Raw genomic sequence first — 20,489 nt, forward strand, 5'->3', positions numbered from 1 at the left:
CACCAGTGAGTTTCTCTTTGGATACTGGTAAAACAGATGGAAACCTGTATAAGTAACATGATCAAGTATACCATGTTTAAAAAAAAATTATTTTACCACATTTGCTAAGGATTTGCACCATTGATGTAGCTGGATTGTGGTGGTTCTAGTTCTTCAAGACTATTGAACAAAACTTTATTTGGAAATTAGGTTGTTTATGATTGTCAAATATGACTGATCATTTGAAATTCTTTGCCATCTGTTGTTACTGACAGGGTATTTTATAATATTGTGCAATATGGCTTTCTATGCTTTATAGCGCAAGTATTTACTTGTTATGTTGATGTGTAGAGGATATGATATTCAAGTGGTTTTTATGTTCGTTTTGATGATAACATCTCAATGGTGATGGAACCCTATAGCTCAGGAAGCCTACAATGCTGGATTAGTGCTTAGTTCAAATAAGCATGACAATGAGAGGCCTTTTGAAGATGATTGTGAGGTTATTGTTGATTCAAATATAACAAAATATATGATTAATGTTTCTAGAGTAGAAGATACATTTGAGTGGAATTGTCCTTAGCTCAATTGTAATCGCAGCGCTATGTCTTTATTTAAATTCAGTGACTGCAAAAAAATAGAATGGGTGTGGATGGTTTCTAAGGTTGAAAAGGAGATGTCAATATGGTGTAATAGATGGTTATCATCAAGGGGGGTAAGCTAGTGCTAGTGAAATCCCTACTTGAAGCCATCCCTGTGTACTGAGTGTTTTTTCCTTTATTCCCAAACAGGTCCTGGAACAGGTAAGAAGACTTAGTTTCAGATTCCTATGGGCTGGGGACAAACAGAAAAAAGAATATTCCTCGGGTCTCATGGAAAAAAACTGTTGTTCCTAAAGAGCTGTGAGCATGGGACATTTAAAATCTCCATTGCTTGGAAAGAGCCCTGGCTACTAAATATGTCTAGAGAATTATAGAAGGGAAGGGCTTATTGAGAAAGGTGGTGAGTTGGAAGTACATACAGCCTATGTCTGCTGAGGATTGTATAAGATCTCCAAATAAATCCTACAATAAATCTTCAGTGATTTGGAAGGTGGTGGTGTTGGCCTTTCCGCTGATTGGAAGACATTTGGTTTGAACTTTGGAAGGTTGGGGGTGGCAACAACACAAGGCAGGGGGATGATCCTTGGCTACTTATAACCCATAATCCTTCTTTACATTCTCCCTTTGACATAAAATGCGTGCTCCCATAGCCCAAACATGATAAGGCACTAATCTTGCCTTTCATCCACCACCTCAAAACATAGAATCCATTTTTTTTTCCTTTTTTGTTTTCGTTTCCATGCAATAACAGTACTTATTTTTCCACACAGGAAATGCTTGATGTGCCATTGTTATGCATTTCTGGAGCTTTCATTCGGGCAACAATGATTATAGTGCTTTATTATTTTGATCACAGCGTTGCATCCCAACTTGCCCAACAAAATGAGTTCAACTTAAGAAAACCTTCTTCATACCATTATGACTTCTCTTAGGATTTTTGGTATGCAAATTACCTCAGTAAATATATATTATTTAGAACTATGTTGTAATTTTTGTCAGGGTTCATGTTTAGGTTCAACTGTCACTGGCTACCCTATTCTGGAAGAGCTTTTGCTCTCCTGAAGACATCTTGATCTAACTCTTCATTCTTTGTTTTCACCTCCATAAAAAATCTCTAGTGGATTCATAAATTTTCCTTTTATAAAGGCATGTTAATGTGTCTCATTATATGGCAAAAGCAAAAAAGTACTCAAATAAAAAAAAATAAAAAAAAATAATATAAAAATATCAATTAAATGAGTTGAGTTTCATACTTGTTAATTATAAAAAATAAATGCTAAATTTGTAACAAAGCTAACTCACAATAAATTTTGGTAAAAGCTATAGTGAACCTATTTAATGGGTCTAGAAAATATAAATAATGTTATAAAAAGTAAATACTAAATTTGCAAATAAGTCAACTCATAGTAAATATTGGTAAAAGCTATGGTTAATCACTCACAAAATATAAATAACTTGATGTAAAGTTAAATGAAATGCTAAAACTCTTTAAATATATATATAAAAATAGAAGTAGAATTTCTAAACAAATAATTTTATATATTATATTTTGAATAATATAAAATACTTATTATAATCATAATTAAAAATTTTATTATAAAAAATATAAAATATATTTTTAAAAATTTCAAAAAATAATTTTAACATTTTGTTATATGCTATTTTCAAATTTCTATTAAAAAAAAATGATTTTATAAACTTGAAAGGGTAGTTTCTTGGGTCGCGGGTTTATATATATGAAAATAAGATCATTTTTACTAGTATTTTAATAATAATTAAAAAATATGCTTACTTTTTATTTTTAAATTTGTTTAGCAATCTTTAGAATGTTTACAACACATCTCTTAAAGAAATTGGAATTAAAAAACATAAATCAATAGAGAAATGGGGGGTCGCGGTTTTGTCAAAAAAATATTAATGAACCTTTTAAAGAAAATGAATAAATTAGATAAAAATTACATATTAAATTTTAGAAAAAATATGACATGAAATTGAATTTAAATTGACATGTTTTGTCTTCTTTTACCACCACCTAGTTTTTGATGATTTTGTGAATTTAAGAGTAAACATTCCAACTCCATTTATTTTTATAAAACTTCTTTGCCACAAAAAGGGAAAAAGTGATACACATTAACATGCTTTTACATGTGGTATTGTTGGCATACCTCCTTCAAATGGTGTTATTCCTGAATCTCCAATGCACATGAAAGGCTTAGCTACCCTCAAACATCAGGTACCAATATATTGGAATTATCAATTGCAGCTTCTCAGGGAAAAGACACAATTCAGACATTTTATAGACGAGTAACTTACAAGTACTTTTGTTACAGTTGGTGCTTAGCAAGTTAGTGACAACAATCCGGAAAAGTATGCAGAAAAATTCAACCTTAGGGCAATTATACAGAAACATGCAAGAAGCCTATGAGCAAATGCAGACCCCAATGGTTTATCACCCTCCACCTGCCTTGGTAATGGTCTTATTTTTGAGTTTGGGTGTTTCATTTTATCTAATTTTCCTCTCCCTTTATTTATTTGTCTTGTCATGTCCCAACCATTTATGCAGGCACTTAAGGAATTGAAAGAGACCACAATTCAGTTGGCCGCAAGTACTGGGAATATGGATGCCCAGTTGATGAATCAATTTTTAATGTTGACAAGGACGTGGATGACTTGCTTCCTGTTGAGGTGAAAGAACAACAATTGAGTAATTTGTTGCAATCTCTGATGGTGGTTGGCTGCCTTGCAGTAATGCCCATCATTAGAAAGATCCCAACTTCTGTGCTTTGGGGTTACTTTGCCTTCATAAACATGTGTTATTGGTCTGTTTTCCCATCGGAAAAATCAATAATGCAAGGTCAAATCAGTTGTGAATGATTGATGGCATAATGAAAAGGCGAACCTTTACTCAAAAAAATAATAATAGATCATTTTTTATAAATGTAGCTTTAGAATGATCTTGCTTTGAAGTAGAGAATAAAATCAAGGAAATGATAGGAAGCCTACAATGTTGGATTAGTGCTTAGTTCAAATAAGCATGACAATGGGAGGCCTTTTGAACATGATTGTGAGGTTATTGTTGATTCAAATATAACAAAAGATATGATTAATGTTTCTAGAGTAGAAGATACATTTGAGTGGAATTGTCCTTAGCTCAATTGTAATCGCAGCGCTATGTCTTTATTTAAATTCAGTGACTGCAAAAAAATATAATGGGTGTGGATGGTTTCTAAGGTTGAAAAGGAGATGTCAATATGGTGTAATAGATGGTTATCATCAAGGGGGATAAGTTAGTGCTGGTGAAATCCCTACTTGAAGCCATCCCTCTGTGCTGAGTGTTTTTTTCCTTTATTCCCAAACAGAACCTGGAACAGGTAAGAAGACTTAGTTTCAGATTCCTATGGGCTGGGGACAAACAGAAAAAAGAATATTCCTCGGGTCTCATGGAAAACAACTGTTGTTCCTAAAGAGCTGTGAGCATGGGACATTTAAAATCTCCATTGCTTGGAAAGAGCCCTAGCTGCTAAATATGTCTAGAGAATTATAGAAGGGAAGGCTTATTGAGAAAGGTGGTGAGTTGGAAGTACATACAGCCTCTGTCTGCTAAGGATTGTATAAGATCTCCAAATAAATCCTACAATAAATCTTCAGTGATTTGGAAGGTGGTGGTGTTGGCCTTTCCGCTGATTGGAAGACAGTTGGTTTGAACTTTGGAAGGTTGGGGGTGGCAACAACACAAGGCAGGGGGATGATCCTTGGCTTCTTATAACCCATAATCCTTCTTTACATTCTCCCTTTGACATAAAATGTGTGCTCCCATAGCCCAAACATGATAAGGCACTGATCTTTCCTTTCATCCACCACCTCAAAACATAGAATCCATTTTTTTTTCCTTTTTTTGTTTTCGTTTCCATGCAATAACAGTACTTATTTTTCCACACAGGAAATGCTTGATGTGCCATTGTTATGCATTTCTGGAGCTTTCATTCGGGCAACAATGATTGCAGTGCTTTATTATTTTGATCACAGCGTTGCATCCCAACTTGCCCAACAAAATGAGTTCAACTTAAGAAAACCTTCTTCATACCATTATGACTTCTCTTAGGATTTTTGGTATGCAAATTACCTCAGTAAATATATATTATTTAGAACTATGTTGTAATTTTTGTCAGGGTTCATGTTTAGGTTCAACTGTCACTGGCTACCCTATTCTGGAAGAGATTTTGCTCTCCTGAAGACATCTTGATCTAACTCTTCATTCTTTGTTTTCACCTCCATAAAAAATCTCTAGTGGATTCATAAATTTTCCTTTTATTGTGACAGACTATTTTATGTGGTATTGTTGGCATACCTCCTTCAAATGGTGTTATTCCTGAATCTCCAATGCACATGAAATGCTTAGCTACCCTCAAACATCAGGTACCAATATATTGGAATTATCAATTGCAGCTTCTCAGGGAAAAGACACAATTCAGACATTTTATAGACGAGTAACTTACAAGTAGTTTTGTTACAGTTGGTGCTTAGCAAGTTAGTGACAACAATCCAGAAAAGTATGCAGAAAAATTCAACCTTAGGGCAATTATACAGAAACATGCAAGAAGCCTATGAGCAAATGCAGACCCCAATGGTTTATCACCCTCCACCTGCCTTGGTAATGGTCTTATTTTTGAGTTTGGGTGTTTCATTTTATCTAATTTTCCTCTCCCTTTATTTATTTGTCTTGTCATGTCCCAACTGTTAGGACTCAGAATTGACCAATTTTGACCTTATATTTTTGCCATAATATTATCCTTTTTCAGTTCATAAGTTGAAAGCTTTGATTACATAATGACTTAATCACCCCAAGGTATGAAGTAACTCTCCGCATATCTATATGTTTAATTGTTCATTACATATTCATGATTATCTTTATATTTATCTTTGGAAAAGCTAACTAAGCTGCCAAGTAATTTTTGAACTGCCTAAAGTCTGCAGGAATTATAATTCATAGTCGTTGTAACACCAGAAGCAGCAACTACGCAGTTGCTACAGCCAGCAATGGCAATTATCTAAAGCAGGGGAATGCTATTTTGCAACAACTGGAAATAACAAACGGCAACTATCTGAAGATCGCCAGAAGTCCACGCTGACGCAGCATGATCAGCAACTGTTCAAAAAGGGTAAAACACAGTTACAGTTGCTAAAATATCAGGAACAACACGGGTTTACTAAATCAGCAACCATGGGGAAGCGGCAAAGGATAGCGCGAGGATTCCAAGAAGACGGTCGAAGTTCGGTTACCAGCTGTGTAACAGTAAGAGACCCAAGAAAGAATACATTGTCACATTGTTGTAACAGCACCTTGTAACAAGGGGGGATTTCTTATTTTTGACAGAAAGGTTTAACTGAATGAACTATGACAGTCTATTGTAATAGATGTCTCCTTTATAAAGAGGAGACATCTACATTAGAAAGGGGGGGAGAAAAATAGTTTTGTAAGGGGAATTTTGAAAGACAACAGCAAAGTCTGAACTTTTATTGTAACTGGATCTTTTGGCAGATAAATAGAAGATTGTTCTGAGCACCTAATTTAGCATTTGTGTTCTGGGGAATCTTGTGAGAGGGACCGGGCCCACCTTCCTCACAAGATTCACCCATTTACTTTTCTGTCAAGTGTGTAAGTGTGTTTGGTTATTTCTTTCTGCTGATACTTTGTTTTGGATTCTGTAGCATTACCTCTGATAATTTCCTTTTTGTTGGCACTCTGTTTTGTTAATCGTTTGAAATTGTACTTCACCGGTGAATTAGAATTGCAGTGTGTATTAGCAATCTGGTTACAGGGGCAGGTGTTGAACATCCTTGCTTGGAGGATAGGGTCCTGATCCTCTGCTAACAGAGCATCCATCACTTTTCTTCCCAGATTTGTAATCTTAAATTAATTGCTTTCATTTTATCTTTGCAGTACACTGTTATAACATAACGTGAGAATGATGTATACTACAGCTTTTTAATGCTTTTAGAGTTAACTACATACAGTACGCGGTAGCCTTTGAAATAAAAGACTTTCCCAGGTTGACAATTTAATGTGGTACTTGATTGTTAATCAATAAACAATTCAACTAGCCAACATTTTGGCGCCGTTGCCGGGGAAGGCGACTAGAGATTTCTAAAAGCATTAATGATTTCTTTTTGAGAATAACAGGTGCATGAGAGGATGCAGGAAACCTAATTTCACAGGCGACAAAGGCGGAGGAGGAAGAAAAACCTTTATTGACGAAATCATCTCAAAGGCCGAAACATCACAGAGGACAAGTTCCCGGAGACCTCAGATCCAGTATTCCTCACAAACAGATCGACAGACGGAGGAAGTACTGGGACCTGAAAGGAAGCTGGAAGTACCAGAATACACTGAGGAACCGGTAGAAGAACCTGAAGAAACAGAAGATACAGAAGATAAAGCAAGTGATTCAGGAAAAAGACCAATGGAGGATAACAGAACAGAAGGAAGAGGGGAAAATTCGCTCTCTACCCTGGAGTTCCCTATTGGGGAGCTCCCGAGAGGAGCAACCCCCATGAAAAACATTCCACTCTCAGCATTACCCAACTTTCATGGGTTATCCTCTGAAGACCCGGATGAATTCCTCTTTGAATTCGATATACTATGTAGGAGTTATGATTATGTGAGCCCTAATCAGAAACTAAAACTGTTTCCAGCAACACTGAAAGGGAATGCATTAAGGTGGTTTATGAGCTTAGGAGCTCAGACAATCACTACCTGGGATCAGATGAAAGAAAGCTTTCTGGCCAAGTATCAAGATTCCGACAAGAGAAAGGAAGGAAGAATTGTTTAAAATGGTTCAGAAGGAGGACGAGAATCTGGAAGATTTTGTGGAAAGATTGCAGTATAATCTGCAGCGGTCTGACCACCCTAACATGAGTAAAGATATTCTGAAAACTATATTGCTGAAAGGGGTACGAGATGACTGCTTGGACATGTTAAACATGCTAGGAAAATGGGACATTTCCAAGGAACCATTTGATGAAATTATCAATCTCTGCATGAGATGTTCAAGAGGAGCAGTGAGCAGGTCAAAAAGCAGGGACAATGTATATTCAAGAGTTCAAAAGTCAGCAAGTGGAGGAGCAACAAGGGCTGAAATAGGTAATTTATTAGAAGAATTTAAAACTGAGATGTTAAGCTCTTTTGCTTCACAAATTGATGCTCTGCAGGTAAAAAAGAAACAGGCAGAAGCAGAAGTTGCCCTAGCTATTTTTTGTTCCAAATGCAGAGAAAAACACCCACTCAGGGAATGCCCACTAGATAAGGTACCAATCTACACAATCTGCGAAAAGGACCATGAGACCCAGCAATGCCCCTCTCTGCCTGGAATTAAAGCAGCATTGCAGTCAACTGAAGAAGAGGCTGAAGCAGTGTACCTGATGACACAGAGGAGGCAGTGGCCACAAAGACAAGGTATGAATTCTAACACAACATTTAGTCATTGGAATAATCACTCTCCTTTTCAAACAAATTACCCACCCATGAACCAAATGCAGTACCCACCCTTTAACACAATGAATTTTCCACCTATGCAGCAACCAAATCTTCCTTTTCCTGATCCTACCATATGGAATCCTTGGGCTCCCCAGCAACCGTATTTTAATCAATGGAACCCAGGCTGGGCAGCCCAACAGATGCCATTTCCTCAACATCAACAGTCTCTTTCCTTACCATCCAACACTCCTCCAAATAACCAGGCAATTAGACCGCAGCTTCCTGTGCAACCCAATCCTAACCCAAATAATAATAAAGCCTTGCAAGCAATTGATATTCAAAATCAGTCTGTCTCCCCCATGCAATGTAACGATATCCATCTTCGTTCAGGGAGAATTGTTGAACCCATCATTGATGACATCACTGACTCTGATAAAGAGGAAGTTAGAAAAGAAAAACCAGCTAACAATAATGCTGAAATAGTTGAATCAGCATCTAACAACAATGATCAAACAGCAGATCCGCCATTCCCTGAACGCCTGGCTCTCACTAAAACACTGGAGCAACCTGCTTTTAACCTTTTAGGTGAACTACAGAATTTATATGTTAAAATCCCATTGTTGCAAGCGCTAAGAGATGTTCCCATTTATGCTAGGACTGTTAGAGATATTTGCATAAAAAAACCTGGAAGAAAAGCTAAGGACCCCCTCACAGTTCATGTGATGGGAGAACTGACTGCTTTAATGACAGAAAAAGATCCTCCTATGAAATATGGTGACCCTGGTCACCCTACAGTAACAGTTCAGGTTGGAAAAACCTTTGTCTCTAAAGTTCTAGTAGATTTAGGAGCTGCAATAAATATTATGACACTTGAAACAGCACAATTGCTTCAGTTAAACAACTTTATTAGGGAAACTCCAACCATCCTAAAATTGGCTGATCGCTCTACAATTAAACCGGAAGGGGTCATTGAAGATTTAATAATTTCTGTAGAATCCTGGAATTACCCAGCTGACTTTGTGGTGTTACAAACTAAAACAAAGTTGGGGGGTCATCCGCTGATTCTAGGAAGACCTTGGCTGGCTACAGCAGATGCTTTCATCAGTTGTAGATCAGGATCAATGACCATCTCTAATGGGCAGGAAACCAAACAGCTTACCCTCTATCCTCATGCTACACCCATGATTAATAATGACAATTCTGTATGGGTAGATTATGAGGATGAAGAAACCCAACCTATATTGACTATCGGACAAGCCTTAACTTTCAAAGACTCTACCGAAGATGAATTAATCAGCAGCTTCATTTCTGAACCTTCTTCGGTCAACCCAAAAATGTACAATCACTTCACTGCAATCTTGGAAGCTGAATCTCAGCAGAACTTGGAAGATAAAAATTTATTTCAGACAACAGTAGGCAGCCCCTCCAAAAGTACAACAATAGAAATTGAGCCTGGAAAAACGTTAAATATAAATCCTAATTTAACTGATAATGAAAAACAACAATTAATAAAGTTACTCTAGGAAAATAAAGAAGCATTTGCATGGGACTATACAGACATGAAAGGGATCTCCCCTGAGCTATGCACTCACCGGATTTATATTAAAGAGGGATCCCGGCCAGTCTGTCAACCCCAGCGGCGAATGAATCCCAACCTAAGGGAAATTGTGAAGGAGGAACTTCAAAAACTCTTGAATGCAGGATTTATATACCCTATATCTGATAGTGAGTGGGTTTCCCCACTTATAATTGTACCCAAGAAAAATGGAAAATGGAGAGTATGTGTGGATTATAGAGCACTGAATAAAGCCACCCAGAAAGACCATTTCCCTTTACCATTCATTGATCAGGTATTGGATAATTTGGCAGGTAAGAAATTCTTTTCATTCTTGGACGGGTTCAGTGGATATAATCAGATTAAGATTGCACCCCAAGACCAGGACAAGACCACATTTACTAGCCCATGGGGGACCTTTGCTTACAGGGTACTTCCATTTGGGCTATGTAATGCTCCAGCAACATTTCAAAGAGCAGTGATAGGGATTTTTTCTGATATGCTAAATGATTCATTAGAAATATTTATGGATGACTTTACTCCTTATGGAGTGACTTTTGAGGATGCACTGCAGAATCTTGAAAAAGTACTTAAGCGGTGTATAGAAGCACACCTTGCCTTAAGCACTGAAAAGTGTCATATGATGATGAATCAAGGTATTGTATTAGGTCACTTCGTCTCATTCCTAGGAATTCAATTCGATCCAGCTAAAATACAGGTAATTCAGACCCTCCCTATCCCCAAAACACAAACGGATGTAAGAAGCTTTTTAGGACATGCTGGATACTATAGAAGATTTATTAAGAATTTTTCCAAAATAGCTTCTCCTCTATTTGTGTTATTAACAAAGAATGTTGAATTTAAATGGACTGATGATTGTGAAAAAGCATTTAATGAACTTAAACATCAGTTGTCTGCAGCTCCCATTTTGAGAGGACCTGATTGGACACTACCCTTTCATATATCCTCTGATGCCTCAGACACTGCAATTGGAGCTGTCTTGGTTCAGGAAGAAAATAGTCTTCCCTATGCCATTTATTTTATCAGTAAGAATATGACACCAGCTGAATTGAATTATACAGTCACTGAGAAGGAATTCCTAGCAGTTATTTATGCTATCAATAAATTTCGACATTATATTACTGGCTACACTACTTTTGTGCATACTGATCACTCGGCCATTAAATATTTGATGAATAAATCAGTTACAAATGCCTGAGTCACCAGATGGTTGTTATTATTGCAAGAATTTGACATCACAATTGTAGATAGGCCAGGAAAAGAAAATGTAGTTGTTGATTTCCTTTCTCGATTAAAAACGGATGAAAATGCTCCAGTAGATGATTCTTTTCCTGATGAATATTTATTTGCAGTATCTGCTCACTCACCTTGGTATGCAGACATTGCCAATTATCTAGTTGCAGGAAAATTACCATCACACCTATCACATAGGGAAAGAAGAAAGATCATTCAGCAAAGTGCTAGGTACAGCTGGATAAGCGGGTGTCTTTTCCATACAGGAATCGATCAGGAAATCCGAAGGTGCATTGGTGAAGATGAAATTTATGATGTACTAAAAGCTTGTCATGATGGCCCTTGTGGAGGGCATTTTGCAGATAAGAGAACAGCACACAAGGTACTCAGAATGGGTTATTATTGGCCATCACTTTTCAAAGATGCCAGAAAATATGTCAAGGCCTGTGATAGCTGTCAAAGAATGGGCCAGCCTAATCACAGGGATGAAATGCCACTCAATCCCCAGGTAATTCTTGAACCTTTTGAGAAATGGGCATTAGATTTTATAGGTCCCATTAATCCTCCATCCAATCAAAGAGTGTACATATTAGTATGCACAGATTACATGACTAAATGGGTAGAAGCTAAGGCACTCCTAAAAGCTAATGAAGAAGCAGTACTAACATTTTTATTTGAAGAAATCTTTGTTAGATTTGGATTGCCCAGAGAATTAGTCACAGATGGAGGACCTCCTTTCAACTCTCATGGCTTCAAAAATACGCTCCAGAAATATCATATTAAACACAAAATGACTACACCTTATAACCCCCAAGCAAATGGGCAGGTAGAAAGCACCAATAAAGTCATAGAAGCCATCCTAACAAAAACAATAAAGGAGAATAGAAGGGACTGGTTTCAAAGGTTGCCCGAGGCATTATGGGCCTATAGAACTACTTGGAGGAATACTATGGGCTTTTCACCCTGTGAATTAGTTTTTGAAAAGAATGCTATTTTCCCTGTAGAGTTTGAGATCAAAACTTTAAGAACTGCTTTAGCTGTTAACCTTGATTTGACTGATGCACAGACAGCCAGGTTACAGCAACTTCAAGAATTGGACGAGAAAAGACTAGATGCCATCCATCAGACAACCATGATACAGTAACAAAGAAGCAGGTGGCATGACAGAACAATCAAGCAAAAGCAGTTCCAGAAAGGTAACTGGGCTCTACTTTATGATTCCCATTTCGAGAATTTCCAAGGTAAGTTAAGAACAAGGTGGTTAGGGCCTTATGAAGTGGATGTTGTTTTTCCAAATGGGACAGTTAGACTTTTAACAATTGATGGAAGCAGAACACCACTACTAGTGAATGGCTATCGACTCCGTTTATATCAGAGGCCTGTTTCTAAAGAAGATTTTAAAGCCACTTGCATGGCAATTAAACAGTATTCTTTTCCAGGGGAACTTGCTGTCCCTCAAAGCACTTAAATTTCTGTTTATTTATGCATTTTTTTTAGATTAGATATTCTTTTTTTCTTTAACTAATAATCCCTGCCAAGGGTTGCTATATTACATTTCAGTATTTTGCAGATTGGAGCTGTGAAAAAAAAAGCTGAGAACAAAAGCTTCAAAGGAATCACTTTGCGGACTTGGAAGCTCTGTTGCTGCAACACCATTTCCTGTTGCTGCAACACCATTCCTGTTGCTGCAACACCTTTTCCCATTACTACAACATCTTTTCCCGTTGATGTAACATCACTTCCAGTGGCTGCAACACCAACCACGTTGCTGCAACACCACTTCCCGATCCCGTAATACCTTTTTCAGCAATTCTCTCATTTATAAAAGCACCAGTCTCTCCACTTCAACCCCCAAGAAACTAATTTTTATAAAATACACCACTTCTTGTGATGATTACAATACCCCACTATCACTTCCCGTCATTATTATTAAAAATCGTCGGTATTCCCATGCTCTTAGACCCGCTATAATCATTATGATCCAGCAAAAGATAAGACAAGACTTTTTGACGCAACAACCAAAAAGGTAAAACATAAAGGTACGCATGATTATGTATGGACATTAAATAATAGTTAATGCAGAGATGTTGATAGGACTACCGAATAATTGTACTTCCAATCATATCACTTACGCATAGGGGGGGGATTACCAAAGCGCTCTCATAATTGCATACTACGCCAACTGTCGCCGCCCTTAACTCTCCCGGTAATATGTAAAAGTCACCTTATCACGGCATGTTACCATTTGCAACGGTTTACTCTGTACTGAATTCGGAAGCTCGGCTCTGAACTGTGAAATTCACTGAAACAACAGCTATGGGAGGAAATCTCATCACATATGAACCTGGCACAACAGCACTTCTTGAGCTCTATCCCGAGGTTTATCAAATCTTTCTGCAAGCGGGATGGCTAGATTATTTCAGGAGACTTCCAGACTTCGACGCGCAGCAAGTCCTTGAGTTTGCATGCAATTTAATTCTGTCGTTCAAGGAGTTCAAATCCCAGTCATGGAGGAAGTCATAGCCCAAGTTACCAGGCTACCAGCTAATGGCATACGGTGGTTCAGTAGGAAGCACTTGATCCTTAATGCGCAGCAGGATTTTCTTCAACCAGGCGAGCAGGTAGAACCCAAGGGCAGAGGCGTAGCACTTCAGTCATTGCCTCAACTGTGGCCGAAAGTTGCTGAATTTGTGAAGCAATACCTGACGTGCGAAGGCCGGTACCAGGTAATTTACCAGCACGATTTCGTCTTGTTGAATCATTTGAGGAATGGTCAGTTGATAAATATGCCATATTATTTATTGGGATGTCTTAAAAATATGTCACGTTACACTGTCAACGCAAAGCGTCCGCTTCTTTCCTTGAAACACCACCGTTTAGCTCAATTGCTGATAAATAGAGGCCTCGCCTTAAATAACCCTCCACCCCCCATTAATCCCCATCAAGAGGCAGAAATTCCACAGCCGGAACATGAAATTCCTCATCAAGAAGAGGAAATTCTTCACCAAGCTGAAGACATACCTCAGCAAGATGAAGAAATCCCTCAGCAAACAGAGGACATTCCTGAGAAAATACCCGTAGAAATCCCTCAGCAAGCAGACGACATTCCAGAACAAATGCCCAAAGAAGTCCTCCAGCAAACACCCCCACAAGTTGCTGAAAATGAACAATCAGCAGTAGAAATACCCGCGGAAACAACCCCATCCCCCAATAGAACCAATCCTTCCATTCCCATACTTGGTATTTCTACCGATGACTCTGATGATAACATCCCTATTACTCTCCTCAAACGAAAAATACAGCAGAAAAAGGGAACCCCACCAAAAAGAAGAAGAACTAGGGCTTCGGCTAAAGCAGCTGCTATTTCTGCCACCATCCCTATCTTAAAGAAAGCCAGCCGGAAAAGAAAAATGTCTGAATTCCCTGCTTCTCTACCAAAGCAAAGGACTCGGTCGTCTGTAATAGCTGAAATTCCTAGCCACACCCTCCCTAGCTCACCACCCATCACGTTAAAAACCCGCATTCCCACCAGCCCTGGAAACTCCTCTCCCTCACCCTCGGAGGCTGAGATGCAGAGTGTTCACAGTTTCGTGACATCATATTTTAAGGCAGCTGACACACAAGAACCAGCTGTCGACACCCAAGTTAATATTGGCCAAGAAGCTGCAACACAAGAAACAACCACTACCCCAGGTGACACACAAGAACGACCTGTCGAGGGTATAAGGGATCAAATCAATGTTGAAGCACAACCTCTGCCTCCACTGGAACCTGCTGCTCCACAAGCTCAGCCTACCATATCTGCTCTGCAGGAAGAAATTGAATTTCTAAAAGCTCAAATTCAGGACTACCAGGAGGAAATAATAAGGGTCAAGGAAGCCTATCAAAATGAATTTAGCCTGCATATTTTAGCACGAGTAGCATCTGCAGCAGAGAAGAGTAAGGACAATGAATATGTGTGTGCCAATTGTGGTGAGATATATACTCAAGCAGGATACAAGGTAGTGGCAGAACCAATGAATGAAGTCCCTGCTGTTGTGGTTGAAACAAAAGAACCTGTTGTTACACAGACGGAAACACCACAACCCTCTGCTCAGATAGAAGAACCTGCTGACACACAAGAACCAGTAGGCTCTCCAGAAAAGGTGCAGGAGCAGACAGAAGAACCTGTTGTCACACAAGAACCAACAGGCTCTCCAGAAAAGGTGCAGGAGCAGACAGAAGAACCTGTTGTCACACAAGAACCAACAGGCTCTCCAGAAACGGTGCAGGAGCAGACAGAAGAACTTGCTGACACACAAGAACCAGTAAGTTCTCCAGAAACTGCACAGGAGCAAACAGAAGAACTTGCTGACACACAAGAACCAGTAAGTTCTCCAGAAACTGCACAGGAGAAAATAGAAGAACTTGCTGACACACAAGAACCAGTAAGTTCTCCAGAAACTACACAAGAGCAAACAGAAGAACTTGCTGATACACAAGAACTAGTAAGTTCTCCAGAAACTACACGGGAGCAAACAGAAGAACTTGTTGAAACACAAGAACCAGCAAGTTCTCCAGAAACTATGCAGGAAGTAACAGGGAATAAAGAAGAGGAAGATATAAAGTCACCCCGGCCTACCCAAATTGCTATGGAGCAAGAGGAGGAAGCAGTTACACAAGAATCAGGAAATGAAGAAGAAAACATAAACTCACCCAGGCCTACTCAAATTGCCATGGAACGAGAGGAAGAAATAGTTACAGGAGGAAATGAAGAAAACATAGACTCACCCAGGCCTACCCAAATCGCCATGGAACAAGAAGAGGAAGCAGATACACAGGAATCAATACAGAATATAGAACAAGAAGAAGAAACAGTAGCTGGAAATGGAAAGGAAGACATTGGATCATTCCGGCCTACTCCAATTATCACAGAGCAGATTATCCTTGTTGATGCCTTTACACAAACAGAACTTCCCTCTGTTAGTGATGCATGCACAGAAACAGATAGTTTTCAAGAATTAAAAGGAAAATGGTGGAGAGAATATGAGTTGTCACAAGGCAAAGCATTCCAACAGCAAAAGGGGACCTGGTTCAATTATGCATATAAGAACTGGGAAGCACTTGAGCAGTGTAGAGCTCAGTACAAAGAAATTAAGGAACTAAAATCCAGATTGTCCCAGATGTTTGAGTTATTCCAAAGAACACTTGCCACAAGGAAACCCTCTTTCAATTATGCAACACTTTTGAGGGAAAGACTGACATTCTTACAGATAAAGGCAGTTAGAGAAGGTAGACCTCATCAGGTGGTTACATCAGAACAATTTATGCAAACCTTTGCAGAGGCACCTAAAAATGATCAAAATTTGTTATGCGAGCTTTATCTCCATAATGAAGCCATGTCCAAAGAAAGAAACATGAATATGCTACCTGTTGTTGGCGACATACAGTTGAGAGCTTTCATCTCCTTTTTAGCCAACCAACTTACATGGCAAAATGCTTTTACCTCAGCTCAACATAATGAACAGAATTGCCTTCTGTGGATTAGGGCTGAACCTCAGAACGCAACCACCTTCATTGCACAGCATCAAAGAATGATAAGTGACCCTGAAATGAAGGATCACGTCAGGCAACTACAAGTAGTGGTCCTGCGAGATTGCCAACATTATGTGAAAACCAAAGCACCCTTATCTATTAAGGCTAATAACTTATTCTGGGAAAACTGCCCCAAGGAGAGGCAGGAATATCACCCTTATAACCCACCAAATTTACAGGCAGCACTCTCAAGGGTACCTTACTATGTTAGATGCATGCAACACTATGCTGAAAATTGGATTGGCTACAGATTTAAATTTCCACTTCTATGGTTATCTGGTGAACAATACAAGGGCCAGTTTGGATTATACAAAAAGGAAGAAGCAGCAGCATGGAGGCAAATACAGACTGTCTGTGGGTTCAGAGATAAGTTTGATGCCACTTCCTATAACTATTGTCTCAGTAATTTACACTGTTCATCCCAGTACTCCGACTCAGACTCAGAGTAAGCATTGCATGAGGACATGCAATCTCTTCAGTTGGGGGGGATGTTAGGACTCAGAATTGACCAATTTTGACCTTATATTTTTGCCATAATATTATCTTTTTTCAGTTCATAAGTTGAAAGCTTTGATTACATAATGACTTAATCACCCCAAGGTATGAAGTAACTCTCCGCATATCTATATGTTTAATTGTTCATTACATATTCATGATTATCTTTATATTTATCTTTGGAAAAGCTAACTAAGCTGCCAAGTAATTGTTGAACTGTCTAAAGTCTGCAGGAATTATAATTCATAGTTGTTGTAACACCAGAAGCAGCAACTACGCAGTTGCTACAGCCAGCAACTACAATTATCTAAAGCAGGGGAATGCTATTTTGCAACAACTGGAAATAACAAACAGCAACTATCTGAAGATTGCCAGAAGTCCACGCTAACGCAGCATGATCAACAACTGTTCAAAAAGGGTAAAACACAGTTACAGTTGCTAAAATATCAGGAACAACACGGGTTTACTAAATCAGCAACCATGGGGAAGCGGCAAAGGATAGCGCGAGGATTCCAAGAAGACGGTCGAAGTTCGGTTACCAGCTGTGTAACAGTAAGAGACCCAAGAAAGAATACATTGTCACACTGTTGTAACAGCACCTTGTAACAAGGGTGGATTTCTTAATTTTGACAGAAAGGTTTAACTGAATGAACTATGACAGTCTATTGTAATAGATGTCTCCTCTATAAAGAGGAGACATCTACATTAGAAAGGGGGGGAGAAAAATAGTTTTGTAAGGGAAATTTTGAAAGACAACAACAAAGTCTGAACTTTTATTGTAACTGGATCTTTTGGCAGATGAATAGAAGATTGTTCTGAGCACCTAATTTAGCATTTGTGTTCTGGGGAATCTTGTGAGAGGGACCGGGCCCACCTTCCTCACAAGATTCACCCATTTACTTTTCTGTCAAGTGTGTAAGTGTGTTTGGTAATTTCTTTCTGCTGATACTCTGTTTTGGATTCTGTAGCATTACCTCTGATAATTTCCTTTTTGCTGGCATTCTGTTTTGTTAATCGTTTGAAACTGTACTTCACCGGTGAATTAGAATTGCAGTGTGTATTAGCAATCTGGTTACAGGGGCAGGTGCTGAACATCATTGCTTGGAGGATAGGGTCCTGATCCTCTGCTAACAGAGCATCCATCACTTTTCTTCCCAGATTTGTAATCTTAAATTAACTGCTTTCATTTTATCTTTGCAGTACACTGTTATAACATAACGTGAGAATGATATATACTACAGCTTTTTAATGCTTTTAGAGTTAAGTACATACAGTACGCGGTAGCCTTTGAAATAAAAGACTTTCCCAGGTTGACAATTTAATGTGGTACTTGATTGTTAATCAATAAACAATTCAACTAGCCAACACCAACCATTTATGCAGGCACTTAAGGAATTGAAAGAGACCACAATTCAGTTGGTCGCAAGTACTGGGAATATGGATGCCCCAGCTGATGAATCAATTTTTAATGTTGACAAGGACGTGGATGACCTGCTTCCTGTTGAGGTGAAAGAACAGCAATTGAGTAATTTTTTGCAATCTCTGATGGTGGTTGGCTGCCTTGCAGTAATGCCCATCATTAGAAAGATCCCAACTTCTGTGCTTTGGGGTTACTTTGCCTTCATGGCCATAGAGAGTTTGCCAGGAAATCAATTTTGGGAAAGGCTATTGTTTCTTTTCACTGCTCCAAGCCGTAGATACAAGTATGAACTTTATTCAAACTATAATGTGATTGAATTTAATGCTTGTAATATAGTTTTCAAAGCTGATCAATGTTGAACTGATGGTTACAGAGAACTTTAGGAGTATCATGCTACATTTCTTGAAACGGTGCCTTTCAAGACACTTTCCACTTTCACCATTTTCCAGACATGTTATTTTCTGGCATGTTTTGGTATCACATGGGTGCCTATAGATGGTGTTCTCTTCCCACTACTAATCATGTTGTAACTTGTTAGTCCCAGCGAGGCAGTATATCCTTCCCAAGTTTTTCAAAGGAGCACATCTTCAAGAATTGGATGCAGCAGAGTATGAAGAAGCCCCTGGAATGCCATGCAATATAACAGTGAGTGCAAGACACATATCAAACAAATTTTAAAAATATTACTCAATTCTATTTCATAAGCCCTGCAACATGAACAATAATAAATTGAACTGTAACATATATTGATTGCAGGAAGCTGGAATTCAGGGGTTCGGACTAGGAAGCATGGGAACAGGTGCAAATGATGGCGAAGTTTTGGATGAGATGATTACATGAAGTCGCGGTGAGGTCAAACACACATATAGTCCACGGATAGCTAGCTCGAGTGATTTCCAACAATTCATGGATCCGAGTCTGAATTAAGTCCCCAAGTTGCAGAAGCTAAACAAATATATAGCCCCCGTATAAGTGAGATCAGACAGACACATAGCCCTCACAGAGGGGAAAAGCATTCAGGCATTCCCCTGGTTAGTCAAGGAAAAAATATGAGTCCAAGTGCATTTGGTTTGAGGCCACATAAACCAACTTCCAATTAGGTGTTTGGAGTCTAAATCCTCGGCTAGTAATCTTTCCCTTGAGTGAGCATATCTTATGTTTAATAGTACATATTTTGTTGGCTTATCATTATTTAATCATTGTGCCATAAATCACTCGGTTGTATTTGGTGTGTCTTCACAAAGAACCTCTGTCCATCTCAGAGGACAGGGTAGACCATATAGTGCGTGTAAAAAAATGTAATGGAAGTCAAGCTTGAAGTATTTCTGTTTTCTTGAAGCATGAAATCTATTATGTCAGTCTTATGGTTTTGTAGACCCCGGGCATGCCAAATAAGCATGCTGGTATTAAAGGGTCCTGTGAGTGGTTTGAGCTTCATAGAAAGTCATCCTTATTCTACCAGTTGGATCATAACCACAAAGTTTGCAGCCTTTAATGTTTCATTGAAATAAAAAAATGTGGAAATTAAACTTGACAAATGAAAAGGAAATGGTAAGGCTTACAATATTATAACTTCTGTAAATGTTTAGCCATTACCTTTAAAAACTAACCAAGGGAAATGTCAAATGATCAAGGATATGTTGAGATGGAAATATCTATTTTTCATAACAGTAAAACATTTAGATAATGGAAATAATGAATATGTGCATTCAAGTTAAATCAGATTTATCTTGAATGGTTGGGAAGATTTGTTATTATCTTTAATAATTTAAGTCTTGTAAAACAAATTCAGAAGGAATAATTTAAGTCTTGTAAAGCAACAAACTTGAAGAAAAACAAAGAATATGAAGCCATATACAAGGAATATGAAGCCTGCGTGTTATGTTAATTTATCGGCAGTTTTATGCTCTGCAGTATAATCTGTGAGAAAATTGGCTACAATATTCAACAGACAGGACATTATGAGTTTCTCAATTTGTGCTATTATATGCTATGGATTTTCTAACCGATATCTTGAAAACGCGCACTTTCCATCTATGCCTGAGTTCTGCAGCGGTTTGTTACTTTCAAGCCATGCCTAATGTCATATTGTTTGTTGCAACTTTAATGTAGACAGCTAACCAGGAAGGCATTGGG

General features: G+C 38.4%; 1 pseudogene; it reads left to right on the forward strand.

Moving 5' to 3' along the window:
- LOC149244750 (putative boron transporter 2) overlaps positions 1-19,694 on the forward strand; it is a 32,296-nt pseudogene extending 12,602 nt beyond the window's left edge.
- Positions 19,695-20,489: the final 795 nt, after the last annotated feature.

Source organism: Pinus tabuliformis, chromosome 8 (assembly GCF_031772625.1).
Source record: "Pinus tabuliformis cultivar Carrire ecotype Pingquan chromosome 8, CPIR1, whole genome shotgun sequence".
Lineage (NCBI taxonomy): Eukaryota > Viridiplantae > Streptophyta > Pinopsida > Pinales > Pinaceae > Pinus > Pinus tabuliformis.